This window comes from Ranitomeya variabilis, chromosome 2 (assembly GCF_051348905.1).
Source record: "Ranitomeya variabilis isolate aRanVar5 chromosome 2, aRanVar5.hap1, whole genome shotgun sequence".
Classification (NCBI taxonomy): Eukaryota; Metazoa; Chordata; class Amphibia; order Anura; family Dendrobatidae; genus Ranitomeya; species Ranitomeya variabilis.
The window spans coordinates 1,107,603,353-1,107,620,299 of NC_135233.1; the positions used below are offsets into that span (position 1 = coordinate 1,107,603,353).

At 44.8% G+C, this 16,947-nt stretch overlaps 7 non-coding genes across 7 annotated transcripts; 6 read left to right on the top strand and 1 right to left on the bottom strand.

The window, feature by feature from the left end:
- The first annotated feature begins 10,356 nt into the window (after positions 1 to 10,356).
- TRNAY-GUA (transfer RNA tyrosine (anticodon GUA)) lies at positions 10,357 to 10,442 on the top strand. Its single transcript is given in 2 exon segments — positions 10,357 to 10,393; positions 10,407 to 10,442. It is a non-coding gene; the product is annotated as a tRNA-Tyr (tRNA).
- Positions 10,443 to 10,605: 163 nt separating this feature from the next.
- On the bottom strand, positions 10,606 to 10,679 carry TRNAN-GUU (transfer RNA asparagine (anticodon GUU)). The gene has a single exon. It is a non-coding gene; the product is annotated as a tRNA-Asn (tRNA).
- A 225-nt stretch (positions 10,680 to 10,904) lies between these two features.
- On the top strand, positions 10,905 to 10,976 carry TRNAM-CAU (transfer RNA methionine (anticodon CAU)). The gene has a single exon. It is a non-coding gene; the product is annotated as a tRNA-Met (tRNA).
- Positions 10,977 to 11,084: 108 nt separating this feature from the next.
- Positions 11,085 to 11,156, top strand: TRNAG-UCC (transfer RNA glycine (anticodon UCC)). The gene has a single exon. It is a non-coding gene; the product is annotated as a tRNA-Gly (tRNA).
- A 464-nt stretch (positions 11,157 to 11,620) lies between these two features.
- On the top strand, positions 11,621 to 11,693 carry TRNAA-AGC (transfer RNA alanine (anticodon AGC)). Its single transcript has one exon. It is a non-coding gene; the product is annotated as a tRNA-Ala (tRNA).
- A 108-nt stretch (positions 11,694 to 11,801) lies between these two features.
- TRNAY-GUA (transfer RNA tyrosine (anticodon GUA)) lies at positions 11,802 to 11,887 on the top strand. Its single transcript is given in 2 exon segments — positions 11,802 to 11,838; positions 11,852 to 11,887. It is a non-coding gene; the product is annotated as a tRNA-Tyr (tRNA).
- A 464-nt stretch (positions 11,888 to 12,351) lies between these two features.
- On the top strand, positions 12,352 to 12,423 carry TRNAM-CAU (transfer RNA methionine (anticodon CAU)). The gene has a single exon. It is a non-coding gene; the product is annotated as a tRNA-Met (tRNA).
- Positions 12,424 to 16,947: the final 4,524 nt, after the last annotated feature.

Consider the following 16,947-nt stretch of genomic DNA (forward strand, 5'->3'; position numbering starts at 1 on the left):
ACCACCATTTTTTTTTTTAAAACCACATAATGAGAGCCGGAAGGTTGAAGCTCAGCTTTATTTAGTTGAGGACAACACCAGGGAGGGGCACACAGACAGACACCTTTAGTAGGCCTGAAAAGCCTATTGCATTTTTTAAAATGGTAATTTGGAGCAGAAGGTTGAAGCTCAGCTTTATTTAGTTGAGGGCAACACCAGGGAGGGGCAGAAGCCGTTAGTAGGCCCTAACCACCATTTTTTTTTTTTAAACCACATAATGAGAGCCGGAAGGTTGAAGCTCAGCTTTATTTAGTTGAGGGCAACACCAGGGAGGGGCAGAAGCCGTTAGTAGGCCCTAACCAAAGTTGAAGGCCAAATGCAGTTTAATTTCTGATACTATAGGCCGAAAGCCAGAAGGTGGAAGTTCCGATTTAGACAGTGGAGGACAATTTGAATTAGGGACTGCAGACAGACTTAGTAGGCTGTCCCCTGTGGACCATGCATCCACCACATTAACCCATTGCGCCGTAATGGACACGTAATCTTCCGTGGCCATGCCTACAGGTCCATGCGTCTGTTGTCAGGTGCACCTTTGTACTCACAGATTGCCAGAGTGCATGGACAATGCGGTCTTCTACATGCTGGTGGAGGGTTGGGATGGCTTTTCTCGCAAAAGAAGTGTCGACTGGTTAGCTTGTAGCGTGGTACAGCGTAGTCCATCATGGCCTTATTAATAGTAAATAAAATATATAACTAGGCTCTATGAACTTTTAAATAGGTTCCAGGGGTACACGGGCAGCATTGGTGTGGTCAGTGGAGGAGTATTGCAAGTAGGGGCTGCAGACAGGCTATCAAAGGCCTAAAATAACAAACAGTAGGCAGTCATGGCAGTTTTACATCGGTTACATGGATACACAGGCAGGCACTCCAGGCAGCATTGTGGTCAGTGGAGGAGTATTGCAAGTAGGGGCCGCAGACAGGCTATCAAAGGCCTAAAATAACAAACAATAGGCTCATGGCAGTTTTACAGCGGTTACATGGATACACGGGCAGGCAGCTTGGTGGTCAGTGGAGGAGTATTTAAAGTAGGGACCGCAGACAGGCTTCAAAGGCCTAACATAAGAAAATGGGCTGGCTGTAGGCACTTTATAATTGGTTCCAGGGGTACACGGGCAGCAGTGGTCTGGTCAGTGGAGGAGTATTTAAAGTAGGGACCGCAGACAGGCTATCAAAGGCCTAACATAACAAACAATAGGCTCATGGCAGTTTCACAGCGGTTACATGGATACACGGGCAGGCAGCTTGGTGGTCAGTGGAGGAGTATTGCAAGTAGGGGCTGCAGACAGGCTATCAAAGGCCTAAAATAACAAACAGTAGGCAGTCATGGCAGTTTTACATCGGTTACATGGATACACAGGCAGGCACTCCAGGCAGCATTGTGGTCAGTGGAGGAGTATTGCAAGTAGGGGCCGCAGACAGGCTATCAAAGGCCTAAAATAACAAACAATAGGCTCATGGCAGTTTTACAGCGGTTACATGGATACACGGGCAGGCAGCTTGGTGGTCAGTGGAGGAGTATTTAAAGTAGGGACCGCAGACAGGCTTCAAAGGCCTAACATAAGAAAATGGGCTGGCTGTAGGCACTTTATAATTGGTTCCAGGGGTACACGGGCAGCAGTGGTCTGGTCAGTGGAGGAGTATTTAAAGTAGGGACCGCAGACAGGCTATCAAAGGCCTAACATAACAAACAATAGGCTCATGGCAGTTTCACAGCGGTTACATGGATACACGGGCAGGCAGCTTGGTGGTCAGTGGAGGAGTATTGCAAGTAGGGGCTGCAGACAGGCTATCAAAGGCCTAAAATAACAAACAGTAGGCAGTCATGGCAGTTTTACATCGGTTACATGGATACACAGGCAGGCACTCCAGGCAGCATTGTGGTCAGTGGAGGAGTATTGCAAGTAGGGACCGCAGACAGGCTTCAAAGGCCTAACATAAAAAAATGGGCTGGCTGTAGGCACTTTATAATTGGTTCCAGGGGTACACGGGCAGCAGTGGTCTGGTCAGTGGAGGAGTATTTAAAGTAGGGACCGCAGACAGGCTATCAAAGGCCTAAAATAACAAACAATAGGCTCATGGCAGTTTCACAGCGGTTACATGGATACACGGGCAGGCAGCTTGGTGGTCAGTGGAGGAGTATTGCAAGTAGGGGCCGCAGACAGGCTATCAAAGGCCTAAAATAACAAACAATAGGCTCATGGCAGTTTTACAGCGGTTACATGGATACACAGGCAGCTTGGTGGTGAGTGGAGGAGTAGTGCAAGGAGTGTCTGTCCCAGTACTCCCAAAATATAAATAGATGTTAATGTCTCGCAAAACAACCAAAACAAAAAAAAAAGGTGGCATACTTAGGTACAGGGGTGGGCTCATCTACTGAGTTTCTGACATAGTAATTTGGCAGTAACTATTTAATGGTGCCAATATAGGACACAGACACAGACTACTTTAAGTTGCATCATAGATGTCTACAAATTTGTATTGTCAGTGCCAGACATTGAATGATGTCAGCGAATAGACTAAAGATTGGTGGAGCTGTGCGACATAATTTTGCACGTGGTAGAGCACATTTTGAGCTGGGGTAGGGGGGAACTCTCTTGAGGCCGGCGGGACCGCCCCAGGGCCCCTCATGTTACAACGGTGTGTCTGACGTTGGGTGCGCACCACCACCGCCAGAGACACTACATTGTACTATGAGGGACCCAGTAGCAATGCCGTCAACCAAAAGCGAGCACACCCACCTCTTCAGACAAACAGCAGTCTCACGGGTGCTTGCGCCAAGTCGCGATACCACGGCCCCGTGTGGGGAGTTTTGCCATTTAGGGAGGTGTAAACATGTCGTATGCTGTACAATCAGCTGCAGCAAATTAGACATTAGAAAAGTAATTCACAGGCAAGAGCTTTTCATAGGAAAGCTAGGTGTCGGCCGGGCAAGGTGGGGCAAAAGATTTCGAAATCCAGTTGTGGTTCATTTTAATGAATGTTAGATCGTCAACATTTTGGGTAGCCAGACGAGTCCTTTTTTCGGTTAATATTGAACCTGCAGCACTGAATACTCTTTCTGATAGGACACTTGCTGCCGGGCAAGCAAGCTCCTGCAATGCATATTCTGCCAATTCTGGCCAGGTGTCTAATTTGGAGGCCCAGTAATCAAATGGGAATGACGGTTGAGGGAGAACATCGATAAGGGATGAAAAATAGTTAGTAACCATACTGGACAAATGTTGTCTCCTGTCACTTTCAATTGATGCAGCAGTACCTGTCCTGTCTGCGGTCATAGCAAAATCACTCCACAACCTGGTCAGAAAACCCCTCTGTCCAATGCCACTTCTGATGTGTGCACCCCTAACACTCCTAGTCTGCTGCCCCCTGGAGCTCGTGTGAGAACGATCACGTGCGCTGTGTGCTGGGAATGCCTGAAGCAAACGGTCAACAAGAGTTGATTGTTTGGTTGCTAATATTAGTTCCAAGTTCTCATGTGGCATAATATTTTGCAATTTGCCTTTATAGCGTGGATCAAGGAGGCAGGCCAACCAGTAATCGTCATCGTTCATCATTTTCGTAATGCGTGTGTCCCTTTTTAGGATACGTAAGGCATAATCCGCCATGTGGGCCAAAGTTCCAGTTGTCAAATCTCCGGTTGTGATTGGTTGAGGGGCAGTTGCAGGCAAATCTACGTCACTTGTGTCCCTCAAAAAACCAGAACCCGGCCGTGACACGCAACCAAATTCCTGTGCCCCCGGGAAAGGTTCGGCATTAAAAATATACTCATCCCCATCATCCTCCTCGTCCTCCACCTCCTCTTCGCCCGCTACCTCGTCCTGTACACTGCCCTGACCAGACAATGGCTGACTGTCATCAAGGCTTTCCTCTTCCTCTGGTGCAGACGCCTGCTCCTTTATGTGCGTCAAACTTTGCATCAGCAGACGCATTAGGGGGATGCTCATGCTTATTACGGCGTTGTCTGCACTAACCAGCCGTGTGCATTCCTCAAAGCACTGAAGGACTTGACACATGTCTTGTATCTTAGACCACTGCACACCTGACAACTCCATGTCTGCCATCCTACTGCCTGCCCGTGTATCCTCCCACAAATAAATAACAGCACGCCTCTGTTCGCACAGTCTCTGAAGCATGTGCAGTGTTGAGTTCCACCTTGTTGCAACGTCTATGATTAGGCGATGCTGGGGAAGGTTCAAAGACCGCTGATAGGTCTGCATACGGCTGGCGTGTACAGGCGAACGTCGGATATGTGAGCAAAGTGCACGCACTTTGAGGAGCAGGTCGGAGAACCCAGGATAAGTTTTCAATAAGCACTGCACCACCAGGTTTAAGGTGTGAGCCAGGCAAGGAATGTGTTTCAGTTGGGAAAGGGAGATGGCAGCCATGAAATTCCTTCCGTTATCACTCACTACCTTGCCTGCCTCAAGATCTACTGTGCCCAGCCACGACTGCGTTTCTTGTTGCAAGAACTCGGACAGAACTTCCGCGGTGTGTCTATTGTCGCCCAAGCACTTCATAGCCAATACAGCCTGCTGACGCTTGGCAGTAGCTGGCCCATAATGGGACAACTGGTGTGCAACAGTGTCATCTGCCGATGGAGTGGTTGGCAGACTGCGTTCTGTGGAAGAGCTGTAGCTTCTGCAGGAGGACGAGGAGGAGGAGGAGGAGGGGGTGCGAACGCCTACAGCCAACTGTTTCCTAGACCGTGGGCTAGGCACAACTGTCCCTAAATTGATGTCGCCTGTGGACCCTGCATCCACCACATTCACCCAGTGTGCCGTGATGGACACATAACGTCCCTGGCCATGCCTACTGGTCCATGCATCTGTAGTCAGGTGCACCTTTGTACTCACAGATTGCCTGAGTGCATGGACGATGCGCTGTTTAACATGCTGGTGCAGGGCTGGGATGGCTTTTCTGGAAAAAAAGTGTCGACTGGGTAGCTCGTATCGTGGTTCAGCGTACTCCATCAGGGCTTTGAAAGCTTCGCTTTCAACTAACCGGTAGGGCATCATCTCTAACGAGATTAGTCTAGCTATGTGGGCGTTAAAACCCTGTGTACGCGGATGCGAGGATAAGTACTTCCTTTTTCTAACCAGAGTCTCATGTAGGGTGAGCTGGACTGGAGAGCTGGAGATCGTGGAACTTTCGGGTGTGCCGGTGTACATGGCAGACTGAGAGACGGTTGGAGACGGTATTGTTTCCGCCGGTGCCCTAGATGCAATATTTCCTCCTACAAAACTGGTGATTCCCTGACCCTGACTGCTTTTGGCTGGCAAAGAAACCTGCACAGATACTGCCTGTGGTGCGGAAAATGGTGGCCTTACAGTGACGGAAGGGATGTTGCGTTGCTGACTAGCTTCATTGGCCGAGGGTGCTACAACCTTGAGGGACGTTTGGTAGTTAGTCCAGGCTTGAAAATGCATGGTGGTTAAGTGTCTATGCATGCAACTAGTATTTAGACTTTTCAGATTCTGACCTCTGCTTAAGCTAGTTGAACATTTTTGACAGATGACTTTGCGCTGATCAGTTGGATGTTGTTTAAAAAAATGCCAGACTGCACTCTTCCTAGACTCGGATCCCTTTTCAGGGATTGCAGACTGAGCTTTAACCGGATGGCAACGCTGTGCTCCAACAGGTTTTGGCTTTGACACGCGTTTTGGGCCAGATACGGGCCCGGCAGATGTAACCTGTTGCGATGTTGATGCCTGCTGCGGCCCCTCCTCCACCTCCGCTTCTGAACTACTGCCGCCTGCACCCTGTTCCCCCAATGGCTGCCAATCGGGGTCAATAACTGGGTCATCTATTACCTCCTCTTCGAGCTCGTGTGCAACTTCGTCTGTGTCACTGTGTCGGTCGGTGGTATAGCGTTCGTGGCGGGGCAACATAGTCTCATCAGGGTCTGATTGTGGATCTGTACCCTGAGAGGGCAATGTGGTGGTCTGAGTCAAAGGAGCAGCATAGTACTCTGGCTGTGGCTGTGCATCAGTGCACTCCATGTCAGAATATACTTGTAATGGGCATGGCCTGTTAAATGTTTCACTTTCTAAGCCAGGGACGGTATGTGTAAAGAGCTCCATGGAGTGACCCGTTGTGTCGCCTGCTGCATCCTTCTCTCTTGTTGTAGTTTTTGCTGAGGAGGACAAGGAAGCGACTTGTCCCTGACCGTGAACATCCACAAGCGACGCGCTGCTTTTACATTTACCAGTTTCGGAAGAGGAGGCAAAAGAGCTAGAGGCTGAGTCTGCAATGTAAGCCAAAACTTGCTGTTGCTGCTCCGCCTTTAAAAGCGGTTTTCCTACTCCCAGAAAAGAGAGCGTTCGAGGCCTTGTGTAGCCTGACGACGAAACTGGCTCCACAGCTCCAGACTTAGGTGGAATATTTTTATCCCCACGACCACCTGATGCTCCTCTACCACTACCATCATTACCAGCTGACAATGAACGCCCACGACGACCTCTTGCACCAGACTTCCTCATTGTTTTAAAATCTTAACCAAAGTAACTTTATTTGTTGCTGTCAAACAACTTACACGGTGAGCTATAACTTCAGTATGATTTCAATATCCCTTAACAGGTTGGTGAGACCACAAGGAAAATCAGGCACAATGTTACACACTCTGTTTTCTGTGGCACAAAATCACAGAGATGACACACACGCAGGACTGTCACTCAAGCACTAATGTCAATATTAATCTCCCACCTAATTTATTTTTTTTTTTTTCTCAGGGAGACTTTAGAAACCAAATAATATTAAAAAAAAAAAAAAAAAAGGCTTTCTATGGCCCACAATTAGAGAGAGAGAGGTGGCACACCCAGGAGTCAAGACTGGCACACAAGCTGAGAGGGCAATATTACTCTCCCACTGTTTTTTTATGTATTTTTTGTTTTTTCAGGGAGACTTTAGAAACCCAATAATATTTTAAAAAAAAAATAAATAGGCTTTCTATGGCCCACTGAATGAGAGGGAGAGAGGTGGCACACCCAGGAGTCAAGACTGGCACACAAGCTGAAAGGGCAATATTACTCTCCCACTGTTTTTTTAGGTTTTTTTTTTTTTTTCAGGGAGACTTTAGAAACCCAATAATATTTTAAAAAAAAAATAAATAGGCTTTCTATGGCCCACTGAATGAAAGGGAGAGAGGTGGCACACCCAGGAGTCAAGACTGGCACACAAGCTGAAAGGGCAATATTACTCTCCCACTGTTTTTTTATGTATTTTTTGTTTTTTCAGGGAGACTTTAGAAACCCAATAATATTTAAAAAAAAAAATAAATAGGCTTTCTATGGCCCACTGAATGAGAGGGAGAGAGGTGGCACACCCAGGAGTCAAGACTGGCACACAAGCTGAAAGGGCAATATTACTCTCCCACTGTTTTTTTAGGTTTTTTTTTTTTTTTCAGGGAGACTTTAGAAACCAAATAATATTAAAAAAAAAAAAAAAAAAAAAAAAAATAGGCTTGCTATAGCCCACTGAATGAGAGATAGCACACACAGCAGTGGCACACAAGCCCTGACTGAGGCCAATATTTTTCTCCCACTGATTGATGTAGTGTTTTTGTGTTGAGGTAGAATTTAGAACACAAATCACGGAAAAAATAAATAGGCTTTCTATGGCCCACTGAATGAAAGGGAGAGAGGTGGCACACCCAGGAGTCAAGACTGGCACACAAGCTGAAAGGGCAATATTACTCTCCCACTGTTTTTTTATGTATTTTTTGTTTTTTCAGGGAGACTTTAGAAACCCAATAATATTTTTTAAAAAAAATAAATAGGCTTTCTATGGCCCACTGAATGAGAGGGAGAGAGGTGGCACACCCAGGAGTCAAGACTGGCACACAAGCTGAAAGGGCAATATTACTCTCCCACTGTTTTTTTAGGTTTTTTTTTTTTTTCAGGGAGACTTTAGAAACCCAATAATATTTAAAAAAAAAAATAAATAGGCTTTCTATGGCCCACTGAATGAGAGGGAGAGAGGTGGCACACCCAGGAGTCAAGACTGGCACACAAGCTGAAAGGGCAATATTACTCTCCCACTGTTTTTTTAGGTTTTTTTTTTTTTTTTCAGGGAGACTTTAGAAACCCAATAATATTTTAAAAAAAAAATAAATAGGCTTTCTATGGCCCACTGAATGAGAGGGAGAGAGGTGGCACACCCAGGAGTCAAGACTGGCACACAAGCTGAAAGGGCAATATTACTCTCCCACTGTTTTTTTATGTATTTTTTGTTTTTTCAGGGAGACTTTAGAAACCCAATAATATTTTTAAAAAAAAATAAATAGGCTTTCTATGGCCCGCTGAATGAGAGGGAGAGAGGTGGCACACCCAGGAGTCAAGACTGGCACACAAGCTGAAAGGGCAATATTATTCTCCCACTGTTTTTTTAGGTTTTTTTTTTTTTTTTCAGGGAGAATTAGAAACCAAATAATATTAAAAAAAAAAAATAAATAGGCTTTCTATGGCCCACTGAATGAGAGGGAGAGAGGTGGCACACCCAGGAGTCAAGACTGGCACACAAGCTGAAAGGGCAATATTACTCTCCCACTGTTTTTTTAGGTTTTTTTTTTTTTTTCAGGGAGACTTTAGAAACCCAATAATATTTAAAAAAAAAAATAAATAGGCTTTCTATGGCCCACTGAATGAAAGGGAGAGAGGTGGCACACCCAGGAGTCAAGACTGGCACACAAGCTGAAAGGGCAATATTACTCTCCCACTGTTTTTTTATGTATTTTTTGTTTTTTCAGGGAGACTTTAGAAACCCAATAATATTTTTAAAAAAAAATAAATAGGCTTTCTATGGCCCGCTGAATGAGAGGGAGAGAGGTGGCACACCCAGGAGTCAAGACTGGCACACAAGCTGAAAGGGCAATATTATTCTCCCACTGTTTTTTTAGGTTTTTTTTTTTTTTTTCAGGGAGAATTAGAAACCAAATAATATTAAAAAAAAAAAATAAATAGGCTTTCTATGGCCCACTGAATGAGAGGGAGAGAGGTGGCACACCCAGGAGTCAAGACTGGCACACAAGCTGAAAGGGCAATATTACTCTCCCACTGTTTTTTTAGGTTTTTTTTTTTTTTCAGGGAGACTTTAGAAACCAAATAATATTAAAAAAAAAAAAAAAAAATAGGCTTGCTATAGCCCACTGAATGAGAGATAGCACACACAGCAGTGGCACACAAGCCCTGACTGAGGCCAATATTTTTCTCCCACTGATTGATGTAGTGTTTTTGTGTTGAGGTAGATTTTAGAACACAAATCACGGAAAAAATAAATAGGCTTTCTATGGCCCACTCAGTGAGAGATGGCACACACAGGGATGGCACTGTAGCAGAAATGCCAATCTTAATCTCCCACAAAAAAAAAAAAAAAAAAAAAAAAAAACTGTCCTACAATTACTATCTCCCTGCAGTAATGTAAGCCAGGTATGGCAGGCAGCAATAGGAGTGGACTGATGCACAAATTAAATAAAAAGTGTGGACAAACAAAAAAGATAGCTGTGCAGAAAGGAAGGAACAAGAGGATATGTGCTTTGAAAAAAGCAGTTGGTTTCCACAGTGGCGTACACACAGCAATACAGCTATCACGGAGCCTTCTAGGGCAGCCCAATGAGCTACAGCGCTGAGGGGAAAAAAAAAAAAAAATAGCTTCCACAGTCCCTGCACACCGAAGGTGGTGTTGGACAGTGGAAATCGCTGCAGCACAAGCGGTTTGGTGGTTAGTGGACCCTGCCTAACGCTCTCCCTGCTTCTGACGAAGCGGCAGCAACCTCTCCCTAAGCTCAGATCAGCAGCAGTAAGATGGCGGTCGGCGGGAACGCCCCTTTATAGCCCCTGTGACGCCGCAGACAGCAAGCCAATCACTGCAATGCCCTTCTCTAAGATGGTGGGGACCAGGATCTATGTCATCACGCTGCCCACACTCTGCGTTCACCTTCATTGGCTGAGAAATGGCGCTTTTCGCGTCATTGAAACGCGACTTTGGCGCGAAAGTCGCGTACCGCATGGCCGACAAGCACAGGGGTCGGATCGGGTTTCATGAGACGCCGACTTAGCCAAAAGTCGGCGACTTTTGAAAATGATCGACCCGTTTCGCTCAACCCTATATGAAAATTGTGACCTGGTGTGACGTGAAACTGACGTCAAGTTTCACAGGTTTGGGGGATTAGCTCAAGTGGTAGAGCGCTCGCTTAGCGCTCACCCGCATTCTCCAATGCTGCCATTGGATTCCTTTTTCGCAGAGTTGAATGAATCATTTTTACCATCTGCCCGTGGCACCCACGGCCAAACCTAGGAGGCTTTCGACAGTGGCCAAAACAATCCTTCGATAGCTCAGCTGGTAGAGCGGAGGACTGTAGCTCTAAATTAGCAATCCTTAGGTCGCTGGTTCAATTCCGGCTCGAAGGAAGTTTTGTTTATCTTATCTCATACAGAAAGTTTTTCTCCAGTTTGCCTCGTGAATTCAAAACATAGTCAGCAAAATGGCTTTTACATGAGAGAGATGCTCAGCACCAATGCAAAAACTTCTCCAACTGTGCAATGTCTCTGGGTGGACTGCAAAAGGGTGCGACGTCCCTGGGTGGACTCGAACCACCAACCTTTCGGTTAACAGCCGAACGCGCTAACCGATTGCGCCACAGAGACCCAATGGACCACAATTTTTGCCTGCACCTTAAGCAAGGTCAGACACCGTTTCTTCAAATGATTTTCAACAATATGACTAAAGGAAACAGAAAAAAACAAAGAAATAATTGCAAAACACCAAGAATAATCTAGTTGCCAACAGATAAGAAATGGCTGATAAATTACACGACACAGACCAGAAGGCAGACAGTAATTAGACTTCGACTCTAAGCATCCAACACTACGAGCAGAGTGGCGCAGCGGAAGCGTGCTGGGCCCATAACCCAGAGGTCGATGGATCGAAACCATCCTCTGCTAAAAGGTTGTGTTTTATACTTTTCATCATTACATTGCATCCAAATGCTTCTGTCAACTGAAAGTTTAGTGTTATTGCAGAAAATGTCAAAAAAACGTACACTTCCGAAAGCGTTGGTGGTATAGTGGTGAGCATAGCTGCCTTCCAAGCAGTTGACCCGGGTTCGATTCCCGGCCAACGCATGTCTTGCTTTTCACCATTGGTGTTGCATTTATTCTCTTTTAATGTTTTGTGTTAAGGCTCATGCTCTACTCTCTTCTTACAGTTTAGCAACCACAGAAAGGAGGAAAAAAAAAGACCAGGAGGCCTTCACGACCTCTCAGCATTTTCGATAAACAAACCAACCCATAAAAGTTCAACGGTTCTCCTTGGGATTGTGCTACATCACAACTTTTTTCTACAAACTATGCAAGTTTTTTCACTGTCCCCGGTTTGATTCTCCATGTGCATAGAAAGGGTTTGCTAGAAAGTTGCTCGACTGTATTTGTAGGTCACCAATCACGTTGTGGACTCCTAAAATGTTCTTCAAGTATGGGAAAACGGAGTCCACACTTAAAAAAAAAAAAAAAAAGCAATGTCATCTGTGACTGTATATGAAAATTGTGACCTGGTGTGACGTGAAACTGACGTCAAGTTTCACAGGTTTGGGGGATTAGCTCAAGTGGTAGAGCGCTCGCTTAGCATGCGAGAGGTAGCGGGATCGATGCCCGCATTCTCCAATGCTACCATTGGATTCCTTTTTCGCAGAGTTGAATGAATCATTTTTACCATCTGCCCGTGGCACCCACGGCCAAACCTAGGAGGCTTTCGACAGTGGCCAAAACAATCCTTCGATAGCTCAGCTGGTAGAGCGGAGGACTGTAGCTCTAAATTAGCAATCCTTAGGTCGCTGGTTCAATTCCGGCTCGAAGGAAGTTTTGTTTATCTTATCTCATACAGAAAGTTTTTCTCCAGTTTGCCTCGTGAATTCAAAACATAGTCAGCAAAATGGCTTTTACATGAGAGAGATGCTCAGCACCAATGCAGAAACTTCTCCAACTGTGCAACGTCTCTGGGTGGACTGCAAAAGGGTGCGACGTCCCTGGGTGGACTCGAACCACCAACCTTTCGGTTAACAGCCGAACACGCTAACCGATTGCGCCACAGAGACCCAATGGACCACAATTTTTGCCTGCACCTTAAGCAAGGTCAGACACCGTTTCTTCAAATGATTTTCAACAATATGACTAAAGGAAACAGAAAAAAACAAAAAGAAATATTTGCAAAACACCAAGAATAATCTAGTTGCCAACAGATAAGAAATGGCTGATAAATTACACGACACAGACCAGAAGGCAGACAGTAATTAGACTTTGACTCTAAGCATCCAACACCACGAGCAGAGTGGCGCAGCGGAAGCGTGCTGGGCCCATAACCCAGAGGTCGATGGATCGAAACCATCCTCTGCTAAAAGGTTGTGTTTTATACTTTTCATCATTACATTGCATCCAAATTCTGCTGTCAACAGAAAGATAAGTGTTATTGCAGAAAATGTCAAAAAACATACACTTCCGAAAGCGTTGGTGGTATAGTGGTGAGCATAGCTGTCTTCCAAGTAGTTGACCCGGGTTCGATTCCCGGCCAACGCATGTCTTGCTTTTCACCATTGGTGTTGCATTTATTCTCATTTAATGTTTTGTGTTAAGGTTCATGCTCTACTCTCTTCTTACAGTTTAGCAACCACAGAAAGGAGGAAAAAAAAAAGACCAGGAGGCCTTCACGACCTCTGAGCATTTTCGATAAACAAACCAACCCATAAAAGTTCAACGGTTCTCCTTGGGATTGTGCAAAAAAAAGACCAGGAGGCCTTCACGACCTCTGAGCATTTTCGATAAACAAACCAACCCATAAAAGTTCAACGGTTCTCCTTGGGATTGTGCTACATCACAACTTTTTTCTACAAACTATGCACGTTTTTTCACTGTCCCCAGTTTGATTCTCCATGTACATAGAAAGGGTTTGCTAGAAAGTTGCTCGACTGTATTTGTAGGTCACCAATCACGTTGTGGACTCCTTAAATATTCTGCAAGTATGGGGAAATGGAATCCACACTTAAAAAAAAAAAAAAAAGCAATGTCAGCTGTGACTGTATATGAAAATTGTGACCTGGTGTGACGTGAAACTGAAGACAAGTTTCACAGGTTTGGGGGATTAGCTCAAGTGGTAGAGCGCTCACTTAGCATGCGAGAGGTAGTGGGATCGATGCCCGCATTCTCCAATACTACCATTGGATTCCTTTTTCGCAGAGTTGAATGAATCATTTTTACCACCTGCCCGTGGCACCGTGATTCTCCATGTACATAGAAAGGGTTTGCTAGAAAGTTGCTCGACTGTGTTTGTAGGTCACCAATCACGTTGTAGACTCCTTAAATGTTCTTCAAGTATGGGAAAACGGAATCCACACTTAAAAAAAAAAAAACAATGTCATCTGTGACTGTATATGAAAATTGTGACCTGGTGTGACGTGAAACTGACGACAAGTTTCACAGGTTTGGGGGATTAGCTCAAGTGGTGAAGCGCTCGCTTAGCATGCTCCAATACTACCATTGGATTCCTTTTTCACATAGTTGATTGAATCATCTTTACCACCTGCCCGTGGCACCCACGGCCAATCCTAGGAGGCTTTCGACAGTAGCCAAAACAATCCTTCGATAGCTCAGCTGGTAGAGCGGAGGACTGTAGATCTAAATTAGCAATCCTTAGGTCGCTGATTCAATTCCGTCTCAAAGGAAGTTTTGTTTATCTTATCTCATCCAGAAAGTTTTTCTCCAGTTTGCCTCGTGACTTCAAAACATAGTCAGCAAAATGGCTTTTACTTGAGAGAGATGCTCAGCACCAATGCAAAAACTTCTTCAACTGTTGGCATTGGTGGTATAGTGGTGAGCATAGCTGCCTTCCAAGCAGTTGACCCGGGTTTGATTCCCGGCCAACGCATGGCTTGCTTTTCACCATTGGTGTTGCGTTTAATGCTTTTTGTGTTAAGGCCCATGCTCTTCTCTCTTCTTACAGTTTAGCAACCACAGAAAGGAGGTAAAAAAAAGACCAGGAGGCCTTCACGACCTCTCAGCATTTTCGATAAACAAACCAACCCATAAAAGTTCAACGGTTCTCCTTGGGATTGTGCTACATCACAACTTTTTTCTACAAGCTATGCAAGTTTTTTCACTGTCCCCAGTTTGATTCTCCATGTACATAGAAAGGGTTTGCTAGAAAGTTGCTCGACTGTATTTGTAGGTCACCAATCACGTTGTAGACTCCTTAAATGTTCTTCAAGTATGGGAAAACGGAATCCGCCCTTAAAAAAAAAAAAAAAAAAAAGCAATGTCTTCTGTGACTGTATATGAAAATTGTGATTCACACCTGAATGCCCTTAACTGGGGATATATTCACATGCAGGCGTCTGCTACAGACGCAGTCTGCTGCATTTCATCTTTTAACTTCCATCTTTTAAATTACATCTTTTTAATTATGGATTTGAATTAGACTGAATTCTAGAATGCATTTGGCTACTCATCACTACTACAATATTATCATCATCTGTACCATCTAATCAAGCTGTTCTCCTCTTCCCACAGGTATGCATTGACCTTTCCCCAGCTCTCCCTGGCTCCTGAATGTTTCTGTTTATTGCATTGAATTTCCATGGTATGCATTGACCTTTCCCCAGCTCTCCCTGGCTCCTGAATGTTTCTGTTTATTGCATTGAATTTCCATGGTATGCATTGACCTTTCCCCAGCTCTCCCTGGCTCCTGAATGTTTCTGTTTATTGCATTGAATTTCCATGGTATGCATTGACCTTTCCCCAGCTCTCCCTGGCTCCTGAATGTCTCTGTATATTGCATTGAATTTTCTATGCCTTCCCTGGATCTGAGTGTCTTGGTCTTGGTGCAGCACATATAATCCTTTTTAGTATGCTTTCTTACCTATCAGCCTTTTTCCATGACCTGTTCCATATATCTCATTGTGTTATTCTGGCATCTCTTTGAGTGGTCACTCCAACCCCTCCCTCTCTTTATGACCTCTGCTTAACTCACTACATCTGGTCTCCCATACCCAGCCACCTCCTCATTCACACCTGAATGCCCTTAACTGGGGATATATTCACATGCAGGCGTCTGCTACAGACGCAGTCTGCTGCATTTCATCTTTTAACTTCCATCTTTTAAATTACATCTTTTTAATTATGGATTTGAATTAGACTGAATTCTAGAATGCATTTGGCTACTCATCACTACTACAATATTATCATCATCTGTGCCATCTAATCAAGCTGTTCTCCTCTTCCCACAGGTATGCATTGACCTTTCCCCAGCTCTCCCTGGCTCCTGAATGTTTCTGTTTATTGCATTGAATTTCCATGGTATGCATTGACCTTTCCCCAGCTCTCCCTGGCTCCTGAATGTTTCTGTTTATTGCATTGAATTTCCATGGTATGCATTGACCTTTCCCCAGCTCTCCCTGGCTCCTGAATGTTTCTGTTTATTGCATTGAATTTCCATGGTATGCATTGACCTTTCCCCAGCTCTCCCTGGCTCCTGAATGTCTCTGTATATTGCATTGAATTTTCTATGCCTTCCCTGGATCTGAGTGTCTTGGTCTTGGTGCAGCACATATAATCCTTTTTAGTATGCTTTCTTACCTATCAGCCTTTTTCCATGACCTGTTCCATATATCTCATTGTGTTATTCTGGCATCTCTTTGAGTGGTCACTCCAACCCCTCCCTCTCTTTATGACCTCTGCTTAACTCACTACATCTGGTCTCCCATACCCAGCCACCTCCTCATTCACACCTGAATGCCCTTAACTGGGGATATATTCACATGCAGGCGTCTGCTACAGACGCAGTCTGCTGCATTTCATCTTTTAACTTCCATCTTTTAAATTACATCTTTTTAATTATGGATTTGAATTAGACTGAATTCTAGAATGCATTTGGCTACTCATCACTACTACAATATTATCATCATCTGTACCATCTAATCAAGCTGTTCTCCTCTTCCCACAGGTATGCATTGACCTTTCCCCAGCTCTCCCTGGCTCCTGAATGTTTCTGTTTATTGCATTGAATTTCCATGGTATGCATTGACCTTTCCCCAGCTCTCCCTGGCTCCTGAATGTCTCTGTATATTGCATTGAATTTTCTATGCCTTCCCTGGATCTGAGTGTCTTGGTCTTGGTGCAGCACATATAATCCTTTTTAGTATGCTTTCTTACCTATCAGCCTTTTTCCATGACCTGTTCCATATATCTCATTGTGTTATTCTGGCATCTCTTTGAGTGGTCACTCCAACCCCTCCCTCTCTTTATGACCTCTGCTTAACTCACTACATCTGGTCTCCCATACCCAGCCACCTCCTCATTCACACCTGAATGCCCTTAACTGGGGATATATTCACATGCAGGCGTCTGCTACAGACGCAGTCTGCTGCATTTCATCTTTTAACTTCCATCTTTTAAATTACATCTTTTTAATTATGGATTTGAATTAGACTGAATTCTAGAATGCATTTGGCTACTCATCACTACTACAATATTATCATCATCTGTACCATCTAATCAAGCTGTTCTCCTCTTCCCACAGGTATGCATTGACCTTTCCCCAGCTCTCCCTGGCTCCTGAATGTTTCTGTTTATTGCATTGAATTTCCATGGTATGCATTGACCTTTCCCCAGCTCTCCCTGGCTCCTGAATGTCTCTGTATATTGCATTGAATTTTCTATGCCTTCCCTGGATCTGAGTGTCTTGGTCTTGGTGCAGCACATATAATCCTTTTTAGTATGCTTTCTTACCTATCAGCCTTTTCCCATGACCTGTTCCATATATCTCATTGTGTTATTCTGGCATCTCTTTGAGTGGTCACTCCAACCCCTCCCTCTCTTTATGACCTCTGCTTAACTCACTACATCTGGTCTCCCATACCCAGCCACCTCC